Raw genomic sequence first — 26,854 nt, 5'->3', positions numbered from 1 at the left:
TCACTAAGGTGACCATCCTGGTCCGGGACACTGGTGCTCGTACTAAATAAGCCTCTTCCGGTCAAGGTATTGGGATCCTCTCTCCCCCAGCATTTCAGCCTCATTGCAGCGTAGTGTTCACCGGCTCAGGACAAGGATGATTTGGGTTAATAGGTTTCTGGCTTTGTCACGTCCTCACCGGAGTCCACCCCTGAGACTTCCGCTTCGGTCACTAGGTGCCGCCATATTCCCGCTGTGGACTGTGCTGGTGATAGGAGAGGCGTCCGTGCCAGTGGTTCTGGTGGGTGTACACTCCGTTTATCCACTAAGCTTGGTTTCCCTGGCATCTGCAGTACCACTGGCTGACTGTAGGTGGTGTGTCTCTTCCAGCTGAAGTTACCACCACTCAGTTACAGCCAATGTGAAGACACCACACCCTTCTTATCCCCCCCCTCCTGTCTTCTTGTCGCCACCAGATATAGTTTTGCATTCCTGCTTGTGTCTGGTTCCCGCTCTGTTCTGACTATTGATCCCAGTGTTTGACCCCTGCCTGCTCTCTGACTACTCTCCTGCCTGCCGTTTTTGCACCTCGCCTGATTTCCTGATTACGCCCTTGTCTGCAGATTTTGTCCCTTTTCTGTGCCTCCTGGTTTGACCCTTCCTGTCGACTACTCTCCGCTGGCTCAGTCTTCCACAGGTAGCAATCTCTGGGGCACTGTAGTAATTCCAGATCCCTGTATAGCGGTTAAAGTGTTTCGGGGTTCTCGGGATTCTGCTTAGTTTGCGGTTTTCCTCTAACCTGTCCACAACAGCCATTCTGAGACTGTGGTACCAGGCAGGCATCCCAGGCAAAATGTCCCATGCGTCCTCTGTTATAGCAGCTTAATGCTCCTTGCCCCATGGCGGGCCATACTTGGGGGCTTGGGAAACCTCTTCTTTTTTAAGTCAGAAATCCCCGCAATTCCTCCTCTGGCTGGTCTATGGTTCGCTCTAGCCTGACTGTGAGATCCTATTCCCGAGTCGCTGGGGTAGTCCTTCCATGTAGCCAAAGAATGAACAGCCAGCCTTGCTTGCTCTTTTAGACTAGGTGGTTTTCTATCTGACGCCCATTCTATTAAGTCACCTGGGAGCTTGGACATATATAGTCCCAGCATGAATATATCCAAGACATGTTCTGCTTCCCGAGCACCCAGCCTTCCTATCCACCGAGTCCCATGCCATATGTAATATGTTGGCAACCTCCCAATGTGTGTGTGCACCGGGTGTGTCGGTCTCCCAAGACTTCCTAGCATAGGTTCCAGGAGTGACGGCATACCTCTCTACACTGTGTGCAAAATTATTTTGATCACATGATACGACATGTATAAAAAGTCCTTCTCCAAGCTGTATAGGCTGAAAGCCAACCACCAATTATGTAAATCAGGTGATGTGCATCTCTGTAATGAGGAGGGGTGCGGTGTAATGACATCAACACCCTATATAAGGTGTGTGTAATTATTAGGCAACTTCCTTTCCTTTGGCAAAATGGGTCAGAAGAGAGATTGGACGGGCTCTGAAAAGTGCATATTGTGAGATGTCTTGCAGAGGGACGCAGCAGTCTGGAAATTGCCAAACTTTTGAAGCGTGATCACCGAACAATCAAGTGTTTCATGGCAAATAGCCAACAGGGTCGCAAGAAGCGTGCTGGGCAAAAAAAGGCGCAAAATAACTGCCCTTGAATTGAGGAAAATCAAGCGTGAAGCTGCCAAGATGCCATTTGCCACCAGTTTGCCATATTTCAGAGCTGCAACGTTACTGGAGTATTAAAAAGCACAAGGTGTGCCATACTCAGGGACATGGCCAAGATAAGGAAGGCTGAAAACCACCACCTCTGACCAAGAAACATGAGATAAAACCTCAAGACTGGGCCAAGAAATATCTGAAGACTGATTTTTCAAAGGTTTTATGGACTGATGAAATGAGAGTGACTCTTGATGGGCAGATGGATGGGCCAGAGGCTGGATCAGTAAAGGGCAGAGAGCTCCGACTCAGACGCCAGCAAGGTGGAGGTGCGGACTGGTATGGGCTGGGATCATCAAAGATCAACTTATGGGACCTTTTCGGGTTGAGGATGGAGAAAGCTCAACTCCCAGACCTACTGCCAGTTTCTGGAAGACAACTTCTTCAAGCAGTGGTACAGGAAGAAGTCGGTATCGTTCAAGAAACACATGATTTTCATGCAGGACAATGCTCCATCACATGGATCCAACTACTCCACAGCTTGGCTGGCCAGTAAAGGTCTAAAAGAGGAAAAAATAATGACATGGCCTCCTTGTTCACCTGATCTGAACCCCATAGAGAACCTGTGGTCCCTCATAAAATGTGAGATCTACAGGGAGGGAAACCAGTCCACCTCTGGGAGCAGTGGCTGGAGGCTGTGGTGGCTGGAGGCTGTGGTGGCTGGAGGCTGTGGTGGCTGGAGGCTGCGGTGGCTGGAGGCTGCGGTGGCTGGAGGCTGCGGTGGCTGGAGGCTGCGGTGGCTGGAGGCTGCGGTGGCTGGAGGCTGCGGTGGCTGGAGGGTGCGGTGTCTGGAGGCTGTGGAGTCTGGAGGCTGCGGTGGCTGGAGGCTGCGGTGGCTGGAGGCTGCGGTGGCTGGAGGCTGCGGTGGCTGGAGGCTGCGGTGGCTGGAGGCTGCGGTGGCTGGAGGCTGCGGTGTCTGGAGGCTGCGGTGGCTGGAGGCTGCGGTGTCTGCTGCACGCAATGTTGATGGTAAACAGATCAAGCAATGACAGAATCTATGGATGGCGGCTGCTGAGTGTCATCAGAAAGAAAGGGGGCGATATTGGGCACTCATTTTTTGGGTTTTGTTTTTGCAGTCAGAAATGTTTATTTCTAAATGTTGTGCAGTTATATTGGTTACCAGGTGACAATAAACAAGTGAGATGGGAATAGATTACTTTTTATTAAGTTGCCTAATAATTCTGCACAGTAATAGTCACCTGCACAAACAGATCCTCCTAAGAAGCCAAATCTAAAAAAAAAAACCTCCAACTGCCAAAAATATTAAGCTTTGATATTTATGAGTCTTTTGGCTGATTGAGAACATAGTTGTTGATCAATAATAAAAAAACCCTCTAAAATACAACTTGCCTAATAATTCTGCACACGGTGTAGTAATGGGCTGTGAATGGTAGAGTAACATCTCCGATGCCCAGAAGACGAGTTAGTTAAAGCTCCCTTTGCTTTTCTGATCACACCAACTCTAAAATCTCGGCCATCACTGACTGACATCTCATACAGCAGGCAGAGGTTCTCAAATGACCGGGGATGGTCATCAATATCTGAGGTGTCTTCATAGAACGGTGGCGTGTTCTGGTACCCTAACGATGTGGGCCCCTTTCTCCGGTTATTCACTGTCCGCTGCGCTGAGGCGAGTACTGATACATGCACACCTGGATATTTGCTTATGCTTACCTCTACCGCCCACTATCTCCATGGCCCACTCTCCTTGCATGGCCAGCATCCACCTCGACTCAGACGGTCGATACTCCGCCATCTGGATGACAACCCTGGGCTGTGGTCCCTCCTCCACTTCTGAGCCAACCTCCTACTGTTGGTGTTCTTGGTCCTACTTGGCAAGGCCTTTTATTTTGGTTGCCCAGTTTTCCTCCGACAACCACTCTAGTTCTCACCTAGAGCAAAGGGCGCTCATCTTCCCCCTCTTTGAGCCTCTTGTAGATGGAGTCTGACATTGCTTCTGCCAAGTCAGAGACTTTCCCCATTACTCCGTCCAGAAATAGGTGATCCCACTGCTGCCAACATTTGTGAAGATCTATGGTGGTGGATTGTATTAATCACTTAGGCAGGTTCATAATGAAATTATTTTTATTCTTCTGGGTAGATCACCAAAATTAGATGCAGACACCGGTTTTGTGTCTCGCGCAGGTAAAGTCTGCAGTCACAGCCTATGCTCCTCCACACGATGGACACCACCATGCTACGAGTAAGAGCTCAGTTTGAGCTTGAAACGCGTAAGCCACAAGGATTTTAATTTTTTGTATTTTTATACAGCAATAAAACAATGATTTTATCAAGTCTTTGAATACTCTGGAACTGGAATAATTAATCTTCAGGTGCTGGACTAAAATCTTTTCTTGTTCGAGCTCCCGGGAACCAGCCGCTGACTGTCCGTGCACTGATCATCCAAATCGGGCACAGTTAATCCAAAAGGTGAGCAGAACCTAAAAAACGTTTTTTCTTCTTGATGAATACCACGACTGTAGAGCAGCTGACAACAACCCCCCCATTTCTTCATCATTGTCCTAAGTACTCCAAGGGATCTAGACCAGCCCCAGGAAATTGTGCCTTGGTGGTATTTTCCCGAGACTGAGCCCCTCACCTAGGACTGCATGTGAGACCCCCTGTGGCGTCGGCTCCACTGGGTCTACTATCACCATCCACATAATAGGACTAGTGGCTGGGAGATCAATGGCCTGAGGCCCCTGAAACACTAACGAGAGTAATGGAATGATTGATTTACTCTAATTACCAATCTCGTGCCTGGCCTTCTGTGCACCTTATATTGTCAAGTAAGAAAATCTCTCATAAAACAAAAATGAGATTGACATAACCAGCGCTCCGTGATGGAAAATGTCTGCATCCCTTAAAGGGAACCTGTCACTGGCTGTTTCTAATACTCACCTAACGGTCGGTGCGGAGCAGACTGGTCGGATGGGCATCTCCAGGTCCCACACCTCCTTTTTCGGCCATCTTTTTCCCCCTTCTGAAGCTAGTGTGGATGATGCGTTCTACATCATCTACACTAGCCGACCCACACATGTACGAACGCAAAGCTTCCCACCAGTATGTATACAGGTGAAGCCCCACACTACACGTGAAGCCCCCTCTGAGGAGCTGGTTGAGAGCTAAAAGACTACTGGACCAATGGAAGTAGAGAGAAGTCCACTGTCTTACGTGTGTCCCACCCAGGGAGGGGGGGGGGGGTGTGAGAGACCGCGGGTGAGTCTGGAATCAGAAGGTCACAACACCTTATTGCTTATATTTGCGGATACTTGTATGACATCTTCTTGCTAATAGGGCTGCAGGGGTTAAGCACCCTTTACTGCCTGGCTGCAGCTTTTAATCCCTGGTGCTGCTCTTTGAGATCACTCCCCTGCACTGCAGTTATGTACCTAATCAGCTGATGCCTGGGTGAAAAACTGAATCCTGAAATGTGCTCCATTTTGGAGGGAGCCTGCTCTGGAAGAAGATTTTCGTTTTGTGTGCAGCTTTGGTGTTAGCTGCATTGAAGCTCTTTGGAGTGTTGTCCCTTTTCATGTCTCTTTCCCCTGTCCGTTTTCCTACTCTTGTGTTTCTGTATTGTAGAGGTGAGACTAGTGCTCTCGTCGGCCTGCTCACTAGTCAGGGTGGGTTTAGGGCTAGGGCTTAGTAACGTGAGGAGGAAAGAACCCATATAGGGATGTCAAGGAGTGCAGGGTACATCCGCAGGCGAGTGCAGGGAGTGACCCCGATCCCCAGCACCAGGACCCTCCGCTGTCACCGTGTGACCTCCATGACTAATGGATTCTGACTTTTTCCAGCACGGAGCGTCGGTTACGTTGATCTCATTGTTGTGCTTTATTACATAATTTATTGCTCATGAGTTTAAGGTGCACAATAAAATGTTAATAGATCAGGAGGGGCGTCGTGGTAGACACAGTTGACACACACCATGCTTCTACAGACCCCAGAGCCATAGGATAATAAATTGTTCTCCCAGCCACTAATCCCATTATGTGGATGTTATTACTGTAGAAGACCCAGTGAAGCCGTCACCACAGGGGGTCTCACATGCAGCCCCAGGTGAGGGGCTCGATCTCAGAAAAATACCTCCACAAATGCACAGTTCGCATTGGACAATTAGCACACAGAGGATGGCGGGTTGTTGCTGGTTGCAGTTGGATACACGCGCTTCGGTCGTGGTATCCATCATCTGGAGGAGTATAGGCGGTGACTGCATAAAATACCAGCGGCAGATAGATACAAAAACCGTGAGACAACTACAAGTTGAGAGACCGTGTGTATTTTTTGGTACGACTGCAGTGGAAGTACCATTCTCGGTTTGGGGTCTCGTGGACATCTTGATTTGGCGATCTACCCAGAGTTGCTGTACGATCATGGATGGAACAATAAAAATAACCGCATCGTTAACCTGCCTAGCTGATTAATACAACCACAACATCAGATCTTCACAAGTGGTGGCATCACCTATCTCTGGACGGCTTACCGGGGAAAGTTACTGAGCAGTGACTTGGCAAACGAGATGGCAGACTCCATCAACAAGAGGCTCAAGAAGGAGGAGCTGAGAGCCTTTTAGTCTGGGATAGAGGTTGTCGGGAGAACCCTAATACAATGCTTGGCCGAGTGGGACTGAGAACACCCACAGGAGGAGGTCAGTTCAGAAGTGGAGGAGGGCAGCTTTGTGGAAAGACCATAGTTCAGGGTTGTCATCCAGATGGCGGAGGATCAACAGCCTGGGTTGAATTGGATGCTGGCCATGCTAGGAGAGCGGGAGATAGATATTTGCTTATCACTGCCGCCCAGTCTAGGTGTGCATGTAGCAGTACCCCCACATATACCACGGTCATCTGTGCTGGGCTAACAGGAGAGAGAGGCCCACAACTTTACAGGTACCAGGACATACCATAGTTCAATGAAGACACCTCTGATATTGATGACCATCTCTGGTTATTTGATAATCTCTGCCTGCTGCTTGATGTGTCTATCGTGGACTGGCTGATATTTTTGAGCGTTGGCATGACCGGAAAAGCAAGAGTAGACTTTTAGAACTTGTCTTCCGAGGACCATAGATGTTACGCTACCATTCGCAGCATTACTAGAGAGCTGTGCCGTCACGCTCGACACCTACAGGAGAAAGTGTCAGTAGACTGACAAGCCCAATGCAAACACGCATCGGTACGTTGCCAACACTATACATATGGCATGCTCTCAGTAGATAGAAGGACTGGGTGCTCGGGAAACAGAGAATGTCTTGGATGAGGCTGCAAGACTGGCTGATGATTGATTGGCCAATCGACCAGGACTATGTGAAAGAACAGCCCCAGTGAGTAGGGAACATGGGCTTACAGGGAGGTCAGCGAAACCCATGGACTGGCGAGAGGACGAACCACAGGGATTTTGAAAATTCACATAGACGGGCACGTTTCCAAAGCCCACAAGTACGGCCTGCATCGGGGCAAGGGGGGTTAAGCTGCTTAACTGTGCGCATGGGACAATTTGCCAGAGAATGCCAGAAATGTTCTAATCCACATCATCTGCAACCAGTGAGTGCTGTGCTGCAATGGGGCTGGAACGCTGGGGAGGGGAGAAGAGAGGATCCAACTACCCCAACAAGAAGAGGAAGAGACCTATGTGGTACAAGGACAAGTGTTCCGGACTGGGTGGGACACCTCAGCGACCATGAACCAGCATCTGCAGCTGGTCTGGATAGAGGTTGTGCGGCTCCGACTCTAAAGCCTCAGTCACATTGATCAAAGACCATCAAGTACCAGACCAGAGTATTGCTCCCACACGCCATATGGTAGTCCACATAGCGGGAGAAGACTACCAACCAGTAGACATGTTGCTGGGAAACGACCTAGGAGAAGGATTGGTGTGCCACTGGGCCAATGCCTACCCCAAAGCCAAAACACTGGTTCCCAAGGAGTCAGCTGAGAGGGAGCAGAGCGATCAAAATGACTACCGCTCCCCGCCATTATTGAGTAATGCACAAACTACAATGTGTGTTACCGTGACTGATGTGACCGGGGGATGTAAATGACATCAGGAAGAAGGTAATAATAATAATAATAATAATAATAATAATAATAATAATAATAATAATAATAATATTTATTCATTTATATAGCGCTATTAATTCCACAGCGCTTTACATACATTGGTAACACTGTCCCTATTGGGGCTCACAATCTAGAGTCCCTATCAGTATGTTTTTGGAGTGTGGGAGGAAACCGGAGGAAACCCACACAAACACGGGGAGAACATACTAACTCCTTGCAGATGTTGTCCTTAGTGGGACTAGAACCCAGGACCCCAGCGCTGCAAGACTGCAGTGCTAACCACTGAGCCACCGTGCCGCCCAGTTACAAGGACACCCATTCCTAGGGAGGTTGAGCATTGCAGCGGCCAATGAAGGGTCTGAGGAATAGGGGGGTCCGCATTATATGGGAAAGGGGATTGATGTATCGGGTGATACGAGACACATTGGGGCAAGATAGCAAGCAGTTGGTGGTGTTGGAGAAATTCAGAAGGGATATCCTGTCCTTGGCCCACAAGGGGACACTTGGGAGTGCAGAAATCCAACTCAGGGTTATGAGCAGGTTCTTCTGGCCCGGGTGTCCTTTGAAATCAGAAAATTTGTAAACTCCTGTGACACCTGTTAACGGGTGGGATGTTCTCCACGCAGAGCCCCTTTGCAACCCATGCCTTTAATAGCAGAACTGACCCAGACGCTCAGGAAAGAGAAACATACTAACGGTTGTGAATTTTGCCACACGGTACCCTGATGCGGTAGCTCTCCGAGGAATAGATGCTAAAAGGGTGCCCCACACATTAGTGGAGATATCTTACTAGGCGAGTTTCTCCAAGGAAGTTGTGTCGGATGAGGAAATGCAATCCACAGTGGAGGTATTGAGTGCCCTGTGGAGCCAGGCCAGGGTGCGACCAGTGTTCACCTCCGTATACCACCCACAGATGAACGGACTCTGCAAGGGGTTCAGTAGGACCCTGAAACGGTTGATCTGTGCCTATCTACATGTGGAAGGGGTGGAGTGGGAAGAAGCTCTGCCACAGCTCCCGTTTGCCTACAGATAGGTGCAGCAGGCTTCTACCGGTGTTAGGGTATGTGCTACTAGGCGTTTTTTTCACGCTGCGTTTTTATGTGCATTTTTGTGTCAAAAAACGCACCCGCGGCTAAAAAACGTGACAAAAACGCATGCGTTTTTACCGCGATTTGGTGCGTTTTTTTGCTGCGTTTTTGCTCACTGCGTTTTTAATCAGTGCACAATGCCATTAAAGATTGTTGATGAAAAAAGAAAAAAAAAGGTTTGATGTCATTTCCTTCTTCAAAATGTTCATTGTATGCAGGAGAGCAGACAGCTGCAGAACTAGTGTATGCAGGAGAGCAGACAGCAGCTGCAGAACTACAAGGCTCAGCATCCTCCATTCACTAGTGTATGCAGGAGAGCAGACAGCAGCTGCAGAACTACAAGGCTCAGCATTCTCCATTCACTAGTGTATGCAGGAGAGCAGACAGCAGCTGCAGAACTACAAGGCTCAGCATCCTCCATCCAATAGTGTATGCAGGAGAGCAGACAGCAGCTGCAGAACTACAAGTCTCAGCATCCTCCATTCACTAGTGTATGCAGGAGAGCAGACAGCAGCTGCAGAACTACAAGTCTCAGCATCCTCCATTCACTAGTGTATGCAGGAGAGCAGGCAGCAGCTGCAGAACTACAAGTCTCAGCATCCTCCATTCACTAGTGTATGCAGGAGAGCAGACAGCAGCTGCAGAACTACAAGGCTCAGCATCCTCCATCCAATAGTGTATGCAGGAGAGCAGACAGCAGCTGCAGAACTAGAAGACTCAGCATCCTCCATCCAATAGTGTATACAGGAGAGCAGACAGCAGCTGCAGAACTACAAGGCTCAGCATCCTACATCCAATAGTGTATGCAGGAGAGCAGACAGCAGCTGCAGAACTACAAGGCTTAGCATCCTCCATCCAATAGTGTATGCAGGAGAGCAGACAGCAGCTGCAGAACTACAAGGCTCAGCATCCTCCATCCAATAGTGTATGCAGGAGAGCAGACAGCAGCTGCAGAACTACAAGGCTCAGCATCCTCCATCCAGGACTGTATGCAGGAGTTTTTTTGCCCAAAAAGAAAAAAAAAAAAAAATGACATGGGCTTCGCTATATTTTTGTATGCTAGCCAGGTACAGCAGGCAGGTACGGGCTGCCCCCAATACCCAGCTGCCTATTTGTACCCGGCTGGGAATCAAAAATATAGGGAAGCCCTTTTTTTTTTTTCCTTTTATTTCATGAATTTCAAGAATTAAAAAAAAAAAAAAAAAATGACATAGGCTTCGCCCAATTTTTGAGTCCAGCCGGGTACAACTAGGCAGCTGGGGATTGGAATCCGCAGTGCAGAGTGCCCAAGCTTTCTGGGAACCCCCGCTGCGAATTGCAGTCTGCAGCCACCCCAGAAAATGGCGCTTTCATAGAGGTGCCATCTTCTGGCGCTGTATCCAACTCTTCCAGCTACCCTGGTGACTGTGGCTCGCTGGGTAATAATGGAGTTAGGGCTAGCTGTATATTATCAGCTGGCCCTAAGCCCAACATTCATGGTGTCACGCCAATATTAGACATGGCCACCATGAATTTCTAGTAATGATAAAAAAAAAAAAAAAAACAGAAAAATATTTTTATTAGAAATAAAAACACAACACAATTAGTGACTCCATCTTTATTGAAATAAATAACCCCCCTCCGCAGTAATCCTGGGTCAGGGTCCCGCGTCGTCCAATCCGGATCCAATATCATCTGATCGGTTTGCTGGAAGGCAGAGCGATCAGATGATCTGTCAGGATCCAGGATGTGAATCACATGATACAGCAGCTGATTGTATAATCGGCTTTTATACAATCAGATGATGCATCAGTGCAAAAAAAAAAATACTCACGTCTGTGCTGATTACCGGCAGCTCCTGCAGCGATCGGATGAGAGTCTGATCCTGTCCCATCGCTGCAGGAGCTGCCGGTAATCGGCTGATGAAGTCCCCTGACGGCAGGATCAGCTGATAGCCAGCCGAGCGCAAAAAAGCCGGCGACACCACGAGAATTACGATCAGCTGATGCGTCAGGTGACTGCATCAGGTGATCCACCGCCAGGTCCTGCAAGCTTCGTACGTGCCCCGGGGAGACTGCACACAGCCAGAGTGGCGGTAGCGGGAGGAGATGGGAGCGGGCATGGCACCGGGAGGCTGCAGACAGGTGAGTATATATGACAGGTTTTTTTTTTCTACTGTTTACTTTTGTTTTCACCGCTGCCTCCACCTCCCGCCCAGACATGGCACCGCACGGAGCTGACATGGCACCGGGCGGGTTGTGGACGCAGCGGTGGCGGTACCGGGAGGATTCCTGCTTCTGTGTTTACCAACAGAAGGAATCCTCTTCCTGTACATGTCACTTTACTGCCCACCCCTTGCATTTATAGCTGCGTTTTTAGTCATAGAAGCGCAGCTATATGCGTTTTTCATTGCATTGTTGAACATCTCATTGAACTCAATGGGTGAAAAACGCAGAAATAATTGACATGCTGCAGTTTTGTGGTCACCACAAAAACGCAGCTACAAAAAAACGCTGTGTGCGGACAGCACTTATGAAAACCCATAGACATTGCTGGGGAAGCAATGTCACTGCGTTTTCAGCACAAAAACGTGGTAAAAAACGCCTAGTGTGCACAAGGCCTTACCCCCATTCAATCTCGTATATTACGGGCAGCCTCAGTGCTAAACTTGGTGCAAGAACACTCTGAAGATCACTTCGCTTCTGGGAGGTTCCAGTCGTCTGTTACGTAAGGCAGTTACGAGAGAGGATACATCACCTTCAGCAGCTCACCTGGGAACACTATGGGGGTACAAAGGCAACCGAAAACCTACTATGATAGGGGCACCCAGACCTGAGAGTTCAACATGGGCCAGCAGGTGATGGCACTAAATTACATCTGCCATGACAAGTTGCAGGCCAGCTGGGAGGGTCCTTACACCATCATCGACAAAAAGGGGTCTAAACAAGACGATTCATATTAACCAATTAAAAGTGTACCAGGCCAGAGATACATTTGCAGTAGCTATATGCAGTCCTACAGATGCCGCAGAACCCGATCCCCTACCAAAGAAAAAGGAGGGTGGTGCCGTCTTCTTAGGCGTCACATCACCCCAGCCAAATCCAGTCAACTTCGGGGGTTACTGTATCAGTATGGTGGACTCTTCTACAACCGGCCTGGCTCAACCACTGACTGAACATCGGGGTAGCAAGACCAATTGGACAGCCGCTGTACCGAGTGGCTCCCGAGGGTCAGCAGATGATTTGGAGGGAAGTAGAAGGAATAATGAAGGTGGGAGTGGTGGTCCCCTCGTGCAGTCCCTGGGCGGCTGGTGCAGTCTTTGTTCCGAAAAAGGTGCAGAGTGCAAAGTTCTGCGTGGACTACTGGAGGCTGAACGCGATAACCATCACCAATGCATACCACATGCCCCGTATAGAGGATATGTTACACTAGATCATGTCTAGAGTAGATCTTAGTAAAGGCTACTGGCAGATCGCTTTTACATCGAGCACCCAGGATATCAATAGACTCCTGGTGCAGACTGCTGCACCAAACAGTCGGTTGGGCGCGGTCCTTCGTCAGGTGGGTGGCACAGGACAGGAACACCCAACGGCGAGTCTTTCATGGAAACTTGTAGACAGAGAAAGTGAACGCCACCATAGAAAAGGAATGCCTGGCCATTGTCTGGGCACTGAACGGTGACTGAACGGTGACCCTATGTATACATGGAAGAGACGTCACTATAATAGCGGACCACAGTCCATTCATCTGGCTACACCGGTTGGCGGGGAAGAATGGGCGATTGTTACGATGGAGTGCAACCATTCAACTGTACCATTTCTCACATAAAGGGGAGAGACCCCGACAATGCTGATGGCCTATCGCGACAAACTGAGGAAGCCCCTAACCTCAGTAATTACCACCAGAAGAAGGGAGATAGTCAACCTCAGACTGGAGCCCAGAGCTTGCCATGCTGAAAAAGTGAGGAGGAGTGTGAGGAGCTGGCTGCGGACTGAAAACTATTGGACTAATGGCTGTAAAGCGGAGTCCAGGGCTCTAGGGGATGCAGACTTTTTCCAGCACGGAGCGCTGGTTACGTCAATCTCATTCTTGTGTTTTATTACATAGTTTTTTTGCTAGTCAGTTTAAAGTGCGCAATAAAATGTTAATGGATCAGGAAAGGTGCCGTGGAAGGCACAGTTCACACGCACAGATACCAAGCTTATCCTGACCACAGAAGGCCAGGCACGAGATTGGTAACTAGAGTAAAGCCATCATTCTCGTTAGTGTCTCAGGGGCCTCAATTAAGCCATCGTTCTCCCAGCCACTAGTTCAATAATGTGTATGGCGGCTCAGTGCAGCCGTTACCACAGGTGGTCCCACATGCAGTCCCAAGTGAGGGTCACAGCTTCAGCAAAATATCACCAATGCACAGTTAGCATTGAAGGGGGGGGTCCCGGTGGCCGTGCTCGAACCTGGGAGCAGCTTGGGGTACTTAGGACACTGACTATGGGATGGAGGGCTGTTGCTGATTGGAGATGGATACTCTGGGGGAGCATAGGCAGTGACTGCAATCAATATCGGCAGAAGATACAAAAGCTGTGGGCCAAGCAAAACTTGGAAGACAGTGGGTATCGCCTGGCATCGGGACAGTGGAACTACTGGTTTGGGATCTCATGGACTGGTTGGCATCTTCTTTTGGCCATCTACCCAGAGTTGCTGTAATACTGTGGATGGAAGAATAAAGATAATTGCATCTTATCCTGTCTAGGTGATTAATCCAACCACAACCTCACATCTTCAGCCCCCCTCCACACGTACACACGACGTCCCCCACCACACACACGACAGATATATTTCTGGCTTCATGACGACAAGACGCACTTCACACATATTTTCTAATAATACTGTGATGTGCGAATCAGCTCAAAATTAATAACTTTCCAAGGAAAGCCCACAGACCTATCATGTTTCACAGCTATGGATAGATCAAATCATAACTAGAAGTATGATGGTCATATCTTCCGCGTGAGGTGGAAATATGGGGAAAACTGCCAAATTCATAACTTTCTGGAAAGTAAAAGCACAACCTATGTCCAGCCCAGTGCATCAGAGCGGACATTTTGTGAGTGTTCTTCTTGGAGAGGTCACGTGCGGTACACGTGTGAGGAGTCCCAGGGAAACTCGTGGCTCCACAGCGCCCTCTGTGCCGAACCAGCACCAGGCCTAATCATAAACATAATATAAAAATATATCATTTAATCTTTGGCTATTTCTTTTATCTAAATCCACAAATCCTATGTCTGTGAGCTCTGGTTAATATTACAGGCTACCTGGATGGTTTCTGGCCCGATATAATCCTGCTAACAGACCAGGCCTATATTTAATAAGGAACTGGTGGCAGACTACTGGACTGGACCAGCAGAATACCGTTCCACTGGGGCTAGTGGAAAGGTTCTGGCGGCTGGTTGAGTTTGTTAGAAAGCTGGGTGCCATGCGGCCTGCTGTGTCTCCATCCCTGTGCCCGCGGGAACAGGAGGTGTCAATATTACACTGCGCCAAGCGGACCTTATATAGCCCTTGGGGGCGTGGAATGACGCATGCTGACAGAAATTACGAGGTCGTATCGCGTGGCTCCGATGTATTAGAGACGTCAGGGTGGGGCTGCGAGGTGCAGTTTCATCACAAATTGACAGGTCCACGACCAAGCAGAGGGACATCTGCATACCACCACCCCCCCCCCGGGTTCATAACACCCCCACCACAAACACATATGTACACACGCAAAGTGCCCGCCACCACACGCAAAGTGCCCCCTCCACACGTATGTACACATGTGAAGCCCCCCTCCACAGACACGTACACATGTGAAGCCCCCTGTGAGGATTATTCTGAGAAATATTGTGAGGATTATGACATTCATACATGTCAGTCAACAACCACTCTTCATTTATACCTCCTGCCCCGCAGCAAGGAATCCAAGATCAAGAACTGGGAGCCAAAATGACCAGGTGACATAATCCAATTAAGATTAAACAAGAATCTCTAGCCATAGAGAGCCCCTTACTCTCAGGAGTAAACTGAGCTAAGGAACAGGCGGGCATTACAAGTTTTATGACCAGCTTCAATGACGGGTTACAGTTAGGATGGCTCCTGTGTAAGGCTAGGTTCACATTTCCATTGTTTTGCATCAGTCACATGAGTTGCTTGACGCTTGTGACTGATGCGTTGTACAACGGATGACAAGAATAGAATTCATTGTCTGATTCCCTTGTAAAACGTGAGAGAGAACTATCAGCTGATCGTTCACAATAGCCGGCCGCCGGGAGAATCAAAAGGATTCCGCTGCTCAAAAAACGCTACATGCTGCATTCCTGCCGCCCGGCGGTCAGTCTTTCCACGACTGATCAGTTGGGCGGAGGATGCAATGCAGCGTCATCAGTCACAATCCGCCGCTCATACAAGTCTATGGGAACAACGGAATCCGCCAAACGGGTTGTGTTGTTTATCAGAGCGGCGGATTGTGACTGAAACAACGGAAATGTGAACCTAACCTAAGGCTACATGCGCACGCTGTGTATTTTGCTGCGTTTTTGGCTGCAGTTTTGTTGTCAGAACTTTCTGATACAGTGGCATGCAAAAGTTTGAGCACCCCTGGTCAAGTTTACTGATATTCTGAACAATTAAGCAAGTTGAAGATGAAATTATCTGTAAAAGCCATATAGTTAAGGATCACACATATCCTCTGCTTTTTAAAAAAAAATAAAATATTATAATATATATATATATATATATATATATATATATATATATGTATATATTGACCTCCTTTCGATAAAGCCATAGGCGAAACAGCTGTCAAGGAGGCTTTCTACCCCCACAGCCTGCCCTGCCACACTTCAGGTATTGTTCACGCTCCCTGTGTTGTTCTGATAGCTGGGCCACCCCATGCTGGGATATATCCACCTGCGCATACTTATGCTGGGATAGTAATTCCCTTCTGTCCCAGCCTGAGTGCCCCTACGACGTGGTGCCATTACTGTTATGATGTGCCTATATGGAGATAATATACCTTAATATTAGTCTTTTATATCTAAGACTTTAACACATAGCATGCCACTTTATGCCTGCTATTGTTGTTTTTCTCCATGAGGCTCTCACTTTATTACTATATCACCACGCCATATAACTGTGGAATGTGACGCCCTTCTATATACCTACCCCTGTACAGTATATGGGCAGGCTGTGTGGCATTGATTTGCCCACCTAATTCTTACCACTTTTTCCAATTGTTCCTCATCCTGGTATGACTTGTCTTACTATATGTCTTTTGTACTAGCTGTTTTCACATGATTTTATCTAATAAAATTGAATTTTTTATGTGCACGTCGTTGCCCGATCTCCTTTGTCCTCCTATATATATATATATATATATATATATATATATATATATATATATATATATATATATAGTGAGCAATCCGGGATGCTGTTAAAAAGTTTTTCTTTCTTTTTATTCATAGATCCATTAAAATACAGTGGTCCAAGCAATTCAGAACAGCATTGTCGCAGGAAAGTAGCGCAGACAGGACTATGCTTTCTTCCTTAGTCTTCTTGTTCTGTGAGATTCCTGGCTCCTCTTGCATGCATTGCTCTTTTGCGGTCTAGCCCCAGATTTTCAATGATGTTCAGATCAGGGGACTGTGAGGGCCATTGTAAAACCTTCAGCTTGTACCTTTTGACATAGGCTAATGTGGATTTTGAATTGTGTTTAGGATCCTTATCCATTTGTAGAAGTGATCTTCTTTTCATCTTTAGCTTTTTTACAGATGGTGTTATGTTTGCTTGAAGAATTTGTTAAACTTTAATTGAATCCATTGTTCCCTCTACCTGTGAAATGTTCCCAGTGCCATTGGATAGAACACAACCCAAAGCATGATTAATCCACCCCCATGCTTAATGGTTGGCGAGATATTCTTGTCATGACATTCTGTCTCCTTTTTTTCCCCAAACATTTGGTTTGATCATTGTGGCCAAGGAGTTCTATTCTAACCTCATCAGTAACACGGCTTGTTTCCACAATACATCAGTCTTGTTTAGATGTTAATTTGCAGACTTCTGATGCTACATTTTATGGTGAGGACGCAGGAGAGGTTTTCTTCAGATGACTCTTCCATGAAGGCCATTTTTCTGTAGGCGTCTCTGAACAGTAGAACAATGTACCACAACTCCAGAGTCTGCTAAATCTTCCTGACGGTCTTTTGCAGTCAGTCAGGGGCTGTGATTTGCCTCTAGCAATCCTACGAGCAGATCTCACAGGAATGTTGCTTGGTTTTCCAGACCTCCTGCACGACCTCCTGCACGACCTCCTGCACGACCTCCTGCACGACCTCCTGCACGACCTCCTGCACGACCTCCTGCACGACCTCCTGCACGACCTATTGCACGACCTCCACTGTTTCTGTAAGTGCCATTTCTGAATTACTTTTCGAACTGAGGAAAGGGCAACTTGAAAATGCTTTGCTATTTTCTTCTAGCTTTCTTCTGCTTTCTGGGCCTTCACCATTTTGATTTTCAGAGTGCTAGGCAGCTGCTTTGAAAATCCCATGGCTGTTTAATTTGCACAAGGTTAGAGGAAGCTGGGTATAAAGCTGTGAAACTTGCATCCCCTGCCCTTTCCTAACTATGATAATGAACAAGCCGCAAACCTAACAGGCTAATTAAGGTCTGACATGATCATCAACGTTATCTGAGCACACAAATCTCCAAGGGGGTTCAAACTTTTGCATTGGCCCATTTTCATTTTTGTAGTTTTTAAAATGTTAAAGATGAAAATATTTTTTTTTTGTTCTTACCTAAAATATAAAGGAAACGTGCCATCTTTAATGTTATGTCTTTTAGAGATCATTTCATTTTCAACTTCATTAACTGTTCACAATAACAGTAGTTTTGACCAGCGGTGCCCAAACTTCTGCATAGCACTGTATGGGGCTCAAGCTTCTGCATAGCACTGGACGGGGCTCAAGCTTCTGCATAGCACTGTACGGCGCTCAAGCTTCTGCATAGCACTGTACGGCGCTCAAGCTTCTGCATAGCACTGTACGGGGCTCAAGCTTCTGCATAGCACTGTACCGGGCTCAAGCTTCTGCATAGCACTGTACCGGGCTCAAGCTTCTGCATAGCACTGTACGGCGCTCAAGCTTCTGCAAAGCACTGCACGGGGCTCAAGCTTCTGCATAGCACTGCACGGGGCTCAAGCTTCTGCATAGCACTGTACGGGGCTCAAGCTTCTGCATAGCACTGTACGGGGCTCAAGCTTCTGCATAGCACTGTACGGGGCTCAAGCTTCTGCATAGCACTGTACGGGGCTCAAGCTTCTGCATAGCACTGTACGGGGCTCAAGCTTCTGCATAGCACTGTACGGGGCTCAAGCTTCTGCATAGCACTGTACGGGGCTCAAGCTTCTGCATAGCACTGTACGGGGCTCAAGCTTCTGCATAGCACTGTACCGGGCTCAAGCTTCTGCATAGCACTGGACGGGGCTCAAGCTTCTGCATAGCACTGGACGGGGCTCAAGCTTCTGCATAGCACTGTACGGGGCTCAAGCTTCTGCATAGCACTGTACGGGGCTCAAGCTTCTGCATAGCACTGTACGGGGCTCAAGCTTCTGCATAGCACTGTACGGGGCTCAAGCTTCTGCATAGCACTGGACGGGGCTCAAGCTTCTGCATAGCACTGTATGGTGCTCAAGCTTCTGCATAGCACTGGACGGGGCTCAAGCTTCTGCATAGCACTGTACGGGGCTCAAGCTTCTGCATAGCACTGGACAGGGCTCAAGCTTCTGCATAGCACTGTACGGCGCTCAAGCTTCTGCATAGCACTGGACGGGGCTCAAGCTTCTGCATAGCACTGTACGGGGCTCAAGCTTCTGCATAGCACTGGACGGGGCTCAAGCTTCTGCATAGCACTGGACGGGGCTCAAGCTTCTGCATAGCACTGTATGGTGCTCAAGCTTCTGCATAGCACTGTATGGTGCTCAAGCTTCTGCATAGCACTGTATGGCGCTCAAGCTTCTGCATAGCACTGTACGGGGCTCAAGCTTCTGCATAGCACTGTATGGTGCTCAAGCTTCTGCATAGCACTGTACGGGGCTCAAGCTTCTGCATAGCACTGTACGGGGCTCAAGCTTCTGCATAGCACTGTATGGTGCTCAAGCTTCTGCATAGCACTGGACGGGGCTCAAGCTTCTGCATAGCACTGGACGGGGCTCAAGCTTCTGCATAGCACTGGACGGGGCTCAAGCTTCTGCATAGCACTGGACGGGGCTCAAGCTTCTGCATAGCACTGTATGGGGCTCAAGCTTCTGGATAGCACTGTACGGGGCTCAAGCTTCTGCATAGCACTGTATGGTGCTCAAGCTTCTGCATAGCACTGGACGGGGCTCAAGCTTCTGCATAGCACTGTATGGTGCTCAAGCTTCTGCATAGCACTGTACGGCACCCAAGCTTCTGCATAGCACTGTACGGGGCTCAAGCTTCTGCATAGCACTGTATGGTGCTCAAGCTTCTGCATAGCACTGGACGGGGCTCAAGCTTCTGCATAGCACTGGACAGGGCTCAAGCTTCTGCATAGCACTGGACAGGGCTCAAGCTTCTGCATAGCACTGGACGGGGCTCAAGCTTCTGCATAGCACTGGACAGGGCTCAAGCTTCTGCATAGCACTGGACAGGGCTCAAGCTTCTGCATAGCACTGGACAGGGCTCAAGCTTCTGCATAGCACTGGACAGGGCTCAAGCTTCTGCATAGCACTGTATGGTGCTCAAGCTTCTGCATAGCACTGGACGGGGCTCAAGCTTCTGCATAGCACTGGACGGGGCTCAAGCTTCTGCATAGCACTGTATGGTGCTCAAGCTTCTGCATAGCACTGTATGGTGCTCAAGCTTCTGCATAGCACTGTATGGTGCTCAAGCTTCTGCATAGCACTGTACGGTGCTCAAGCTTCTGCATAGCACTGTATGGTGCTCAAGCTTCTGCATAGCACTGTATGGTGCTCAAGCTTCTGCATAGCACTGTATGGTGCTCAAGCTTCTGCATAGCACTGTACGGGGCTCAAGCTTCTGCATAGCACTGTACGGGGCTCAAGCTTCTGCATAGCACTGTACGGGGCTCAAGCTTCTGCATAGCACTGGACAGGGCTCAAGCTTCTGCATAGCACTGTACGGGGCTCAAGCTTCTGCATAGCACTGTACGGGGCTCAAGCTTCTGCATAGCACTGTACGGGGCTCAAGCTTCTGCATAGCACTGTACGGGGCTCAAGCTTCTGCATAGCACTGTACGGCGCTCAAGCTTCTGCATAGCACTGTATGGTGCTCAAGCTTCTGCATAGCACTGTATGGTGCTCAAGCTTCTGCATAGCACTGTATGGCGCTCAAGCTTCTGCATAGCACTGTACGGGGCTCAAGCTTCTGCATAGCACTGTATGGTGCTCAAGCTTCTGCATAGCACTGTATGGCGCTCAAGCTTCTGCATAGCACTGGACGGGGCTCAAGCTTCTGCATAGCACTGTACGGCGCTCAAGCTTCTGCATAGCACTATACGGCGCCCAAGCTTCTGCATAGCACTGTACGGCGCTCAAGCTTCTGCATAGCACTGCATCTGACTTCCAGGCAAAGTCTATGAGAAGTCAGATTTGCTGCGCACATTGCAGTTTGTCAGCGTTTTATTTGTCAAAAGTTTGTGATAAAAAAAAATGCAGCGTGTTCATTCTTACTGCGGTTTTGTCAATATTTGTCACAAAAACGCAGCAAAAATGCAGCAAAAACGCAGCTACAATTCCAAGCATTTTTGGGACATTTCCCGGCTGTCTCTGACAAGGGGCAGTTTGTGAACACAAAAAGATGCAGCGTGGCACGTAGCCTAAGAGCCACAATATTAGGGAGAGCGTCGCTGCCACATATAGGACAGGTATATTCCCGGCTTCATCACAAGACGGACGTCACACATATTCTACTAACAATTTCCAGCTGCTTCGCACGTCGCACTAATAATTCTCCAAAGGAAGCCCACACACCTATCATGTTTCATAACTATTGATAGATCAAATCATAGCTAGAAATATGAAAGTCCTGTATGCGCTCCCCCTCCATGGCCCGCACCCGCGCTCCCCCTCCATGGCCCGCACGCGCGCTCCCCCTCCATGGCCCGCACCCGCGCTCCCCCTCCATGGCCCGCACCCGCGCTCCCCCTCCATGGCCCGCACCCGCGCTCCCCCTCCATGGCCCGCACCCGCGCTCCCCCTCCATGGCCCGCACCCGCGCTCCCCCTCCATGGCCCGCACCCGCGCTCCCCCTCCATGGCCCGCACCCGCGCTCCCCCTCCATGGCCCGCACCCGCGCTCCCCCTCCATGGCCCGCACCCGCGCTCCCCCTCCATGGCCCGCACCCGCGCTCCCCCTCCATGGCCCGCACCCGCGCTCCCCCTCCATGGCCCGCACCCGCGCTCCCCCTCCATGGCCCGCACCCGCGCTCCCCCTCCATGGCCCGCACCCGCGCTCCCCCTCCATGGCCCGCACCCGCGCTCCCCCTCCATGGCCCGCACCCGCGCTCCCCCTCCATGGCCCGCACCCGCGCTCCCCCTCCATGGCCCGCACCCGCGCTCCCCCTCCATGGCCCGCACCCGCGCTCCCCCTCCATGGCCCGCACCCGCGCTCCCCCTCCATGGCCCGCACCCGCGCTCCCCCTCCATGGCCCGCACCCACGCTCCCCCTCCATGGCCCGCACCCACGCTCCCCCTCCATGGCCCGCACCCACGCTCCCCCTCCATGGCCCGCACCCACGCTCCCCCTCCATGGCCCGCACCCACGCTCCCCCTCCATGGCCCGCACCCACGCTCCCCCTCCATGGCCCGCACCCACGCTCCCCCTCCATGGCCCGCACCCACGCTCCCCCTCCATGGCCCGCACCCACGCTCCCCCTCCATGGCCCGCACCCACGCTCCCCCTCCATGGCCCGCACCCACGCTCCCCCTCCATGGCCCGCACCCACGCTCCCCCTCCATGGCCCGCACCCACGCTCCCCCTCCATGGCCCGCACCCACGCTCCCCCTCCATGGCCTGTACGCACGCTCCCCCTCTATGACCTGTACGCACGCTCCTGTATACGCTCCCCCTCCATGGCCCGTACGCACGCTCCTGTATATGCTCCCCCTACATGGCCCGTATGCACGCTCCTGTATGCACGCTCGCTCCTGCACGCCCGCCCCACTCATTGCCTCAACATTGAGAGAAGCGTGTGAAATACTGGAGAATATAATCTAGGGCAGATGAGACCAAAACTGAACTCTTTGGAGGCCAAAAAGCAAATCCCCCCAGAATCCCCCCCCACGGGTGAGGTGCGGGGGAGGGGACATCACAGCGGGCACCTGATGCTCAGCAGATGGGGCTGGAAACTGCATAGAACTGAAGAAATGGAAGATGTAGAGAGGCTGAAACATCGCAGGACGCAACCCCCCGAGCCTCGTATCCGGAGGTAGGCGAGTCTGACCCCAATCTGCAGCCACCAATAGAGGCGAGGCCTTCCTTCTCTGATCACTGCACTGGCACATTGTAACGAAGCCGCTTTCTGCACAGAACAAGCGCTCAATGAATCCGATATAATGAACCAGCAGACAAGGGGCGAAGGGCAAGAAACCCCCGACTGGCCGCACAACCCTACCGGAGGGGCGAGACCCCCGACCGGCCGCACAACCCCACCGGAGGGCCGAGACCCCCGACCGGCCGCACAACCCTACCGGAGGGCCGAGACCCCCGACCGGCCGCACAACCCCACCGGAGGGGCGAGACCCCCGACCGGCCGCACAACCCCGCCGGAGGGTCGAGACCCCCGACTGGCCACACAACCCTGCCAGAGGGCCGAGACCCCCGACCGGCCGCACAACCCTGCCGGAGGGCGAGACCCCCGAATGGCTGTAGAACCCTGCCGGAGGGGCGAGACCCCCGACTGGTCGCACAACCCTGCCGGAGGGGCGAGACCCCCAACTGGTCGCACAATCCTGCCGGAGGGCGAGACCCCATAGACAAAGCCGAAAACAACCCCCTCCGGGCCCACACAAAGGCCGGCGGGGGACGGCCCAAGCCCACGCGCACACACACACACACACACACAGAAGGCCGGCCCGAGCCCACACACACACATACACATACACATACACATACACACACACACACACACACACAAAGGCCGGCGGGGGACGGCCCGAGCCCACGCACACACACAGAAGGCCGGCCCGAGCCCACACCCACACACACACAGAAGGCCGGCGGGGGACAGCCTGGGCACACACACACACACACACACACACACACACACACACACACAGAAGGCCGGCCCGAGCCCACACCCACACACACACAGAAGGCCGGCGGGGGACAGCCTGGGCACACACACACACACACACACACACACAAGGCCGGCCCGAGCCCACACACACAGAAGGCCGGCCCGAGCCCACACACACACACAGAGGGCCGGCCCGAGCCCACACACACACACACACGGCCAGCGGGGGACGGCCTAAGCCCACGCCCACACACACACACACACACACACACACACGGCCGGCGGGGGACGGCCCAGGCCCACGCGCATACACACAGAAGGCCGGCGGGGGACGGGCCGAGCCCACACACACACACACACACACACACACACACACACACACACACACACAAGGCCGGCGGGGGACGGCCCGGGCCCACAAGCCACAAGTTTTCTTGGAGGCTCTGTGACTGGCTGCAGCGCCTCCTGGTGGCAGAGACACCTTTCTGCCATCATTCAGCACAGAAGCTCCACAGACAATCATGTCTGTACCCCAAAGACAGCCAGCAGGTGTGACCCCAGCAGGTGCGCTGACAGAAGCTCCCCCCCCGCGCAGGTGCGCTGACAGAAGCTCCCCCCCCCGCGCAGGTGCGCTGACAGAAGCTCCCCCCCCCGCGCAGGTGCGCTGACAGAAGCTCCCCCCCCCCGCGCAGGTGTGCTGACAGGAGCCCCTCTCCTCCCCCCCGGCAGGTGTGCTGACAGGAGCCCCTCTCCTCCCCCCCGGCAGGTGTGCTGACAGGAGCCCCTCTCCCCCCCGGCAGGTGTGCTGACAGGAGCCACTCTCCCCCCCCCCCGGCAGGTGTGCTGACAGGAGCCCCTCTCTCCCCCCCGGCAGGTGTGCTGACAGGAGCCCCTCTCCTCCCCCCCCCCCCCCCGGCAGGTGTGCTGACAGGAGCCCCTCTCCCCCCCCCCCGGCAGGTGTGCTGACAGGAGCCCCTCTCCCCCCCCCCGGCAGGTGTGCTGACAGGAGCCCCTCTCCTCCCCCCCCGGCAGGTGTGCTGACAGGAGCCCCTCTCCTCCCCCCCGGCAGGTGTGCTGACAGGAGCCCCTCTCTCCCCCGGCAGGTGTGCTGACAGGAGCCCCTCTCCTCCCCCCCGGCAGGTGTGCTGACAGGAGCCCCTCTCCTCCCCCCCGGCAGGTGTGCTGACAGGAGCCCCTCTCCTCCCCCCCGGCAGGTGTGCTGACAGGAGCCCCTCTCCTCCCCCCCGGCAGGTGTGCTGACAGGAGCCCCTCTCTCCCCCGGCAGGTGCGCTGACAGGAGCCCCTCTCCCCCCCCCCCCGGCAGGTGTGCTGACAGGAGCCTCTCTCTCCCCCCCGGCAGGTGTGCTGACAGGAGCCCCTCTCCCCCCCGGCAGGTGTGCTGACAGGAGCCCCTCTCCCCCCCGGCAGGTGTGCTGACAGGAGCCCCTCTCTCCCCCCCGGCAGGTGTGCTGACAGGAGCCCCTCTCCTCCCTCCCCCCCCCCCCCGGCAGGTGTGCTGACAGGAGCCCCTCTCCTCCCCCCCCCCCGGCAGGTGTGCTGACAGGAGCCCCTCTCCCCCCCCCCGGCAGGTGTGCTGACAGGAGCCCCTCTCCTCCCCCCCGGCAGGTGTGCTGACAGGAGCCCCTCTCCTCCCCCCCCGGCAGGTGTGCTGACAGGAGCCCCTCTCTCCCCCCCGGCAGGTGTGCTGACAGGAGCCCCTCTCCTCCCCCCCCCCGGCAGGTGTGCTGACAGGAGCCCCTCTCTCCCCCCCGGCAGGTGTGCTGACAGGAGCCCCTCTCCTCCCCCCCCCCCGGCAGGTGTGCTGACAGGAGCCCCTCTCCCCCCCCCCGGCAGGTGTGCTGACAGGAGCCCCTCTCCTCCTCCCCGGCAGGTGTGCTGACAGGAGCCCCTCTCCTCCCCCCCGGCAGGTGTGCTGACAGGAGCCCCTCTCCTCCCCCCCGGCAGGTGTGCTGACAGGAGCCCCTCTCCTCCCCCCCGGCAGGTGTGCTGACAGGAGCCCCTCTCCTCCCCCCCCCCGGCAGGTGTGCTGACAGGAGCCCCTCTCCCCCCCCCCCGGCAGGTGTGCTGACAGGAGCCCCTCTCCCCCCCCCCGGCAGGTGTGCTGACAGGAGCCCCTCTCCTCCCCCCCGGCAGGTGTGCTGACAGGAGCCCCTCTCCTCCCCCCCCGGCAGGTGTGCTGACAGGAGCCCCTCTCCTCCCCCCCGGCAGGTGTGCTGACAGGAGCCCCTCTCCTCCCCCCCGGCAGGTGTGCTGACAGGAGCCCCTCTCTCCCCCGGCAGGTGCGCTGACAGGAGCCCCTCTCCCCCCCCCCGGCAGGTGTGCTGACAGGAGCCCCTCTCTCCCCCGGCAGGTGTGCTGACAGGAGCCCCTCTCCTCCCCCCCGGCAGGTGTGCTGACAGGAGCCCCTCTCTCCCCCCGGCAGGTGTGCTGACAGGAGCCCCTCTCCCCCCCCCCCGGCAGGTGTGCTGACAGGAGCCCCTCTCCCCCCCCCCCGGCAGGTGTGCTGACAGGAGCCTCTCTCTCCCCCCCGGCAGGTGTGCTGACAGGAGCCCCTCTCCCCCCCCGGCAGGTGCGCTGACAGGAGCCCCTCTCCCCCCCCGGCAGGTGTGCTGACAGGAGCCCCTCTCCCCCCCCGGCAGGTGTGCTGACAGGAGCCCCTCTCCCCCCCCCGGCAGGTGTGCTGACAGGAGCCCCTCTCCCCCCCCGGCAGGTGTGCTGACAGGAGCCCCTCTCCCCCCCCCCGGCAGGTGTGCTGACAGGAGCCCCCCGGTAGGGGTGGTCGGAGCCCTCCGTCCCGCACAGACACGGCGCCGTCCACAACACGGCCCAATGATGGGGAATCTCCATCACCGGAGAATATGGCGACAATATCCCCGCACTGTACTCACCGCCAGGCCGCACCGACGGGAACGACGAGGCCGCTGCTCCCCGGAGCCGCAATTAATCATTAATACAGAGCAGGAGTCCGGGGGAGGAGAGCGGAGGAGAGCAGAATTAACCTGTTACTGGCTGCAGAGCGCCGCTCCAGCGAGCAGCGTACACACAGGGGGATCACACAGGAGATCACCACATCCACACACAGAGATCACCACATCCACACACAGGAGATCACCACAATCACACAGGGGGATCACACAGGAGATCACCACAATCACACAGGAGATCACCACAATCACACACAGAGATCACCACAATCACACACAGAGATCACCACATCCACACACAGAGATCACCACAATCACACAGGGGGATCACACAGGAGATCACCACAATCACACACAGAGATCACCACAATCACACACAGAGATCACCACATCCACACACAGAGATCACCACATCCACACACAGAGATCACCACAATCACACAGGGGGATCACACAGGAGATCACCACATCCATACACAGAGATCACCACAATCACACAGGGGGATCACACAGGAGATCACCACAATCACACACAGAGATCACCACAATCACACACAGAGATCACCACATCCACACACAGAGATCACCACAATCACACAGGGGGATCACACAGGAGATCACCACAATCACACACAGAGATCACCACATCCACACACAGGAGATCACCACAATCACACAGGGGGATCACACAGGAGATCGCCACATCCATA

General features: G+C 52.9%; 1 protein-coding gene across 6 annotated transcripts in view; it reads right to left on the bottom strand.

Moving 5' to 3' along the window:
• The window catches only part of EPS8 (EGFR pathway substrate 8, signaling adaptor), a 297,407-nt gene extending 271,154 nt beyond the window's left edge, over positions 1–26,253 (bottom strand). For all 6 annotated transcript variants that reach the window (XM_075343463.1, XM_075343467.1, XM_075343469.1 and 3 more), the window contains exon 1: positions 26,109–26,253. The gene's annotated coding sequence lies outside the window, so the exon portion shown is untranslated. The remainder of the gene's footprint in view (positions 1–26,108) is intronic.
• Positions 26,254–26,854: the final 601 nt, after the last annotated feature.

The sequence above is a fragment of the Anomaloglossus baeobatrachus genome, chromosome 4, assembly GCF_048569485.1.
Source record: "Anomaloglossus baeobatrachus isolate aAnoBae1 chromosome 4, aAnoBae1.hap1, whole genome shotgun sequence".
Classification (NCBI taxonomy): Eukaryota; Metazoa; Chordata; class Amphibia; order Anura; family Aromobatidae; genus Anomaloglossus; species Anomaloglossus baeobatrachus.
Note: the sequence above shows the minus strand (reverse complement) of the source record. Positions and strands in the feature narration are given on the sequence as shown.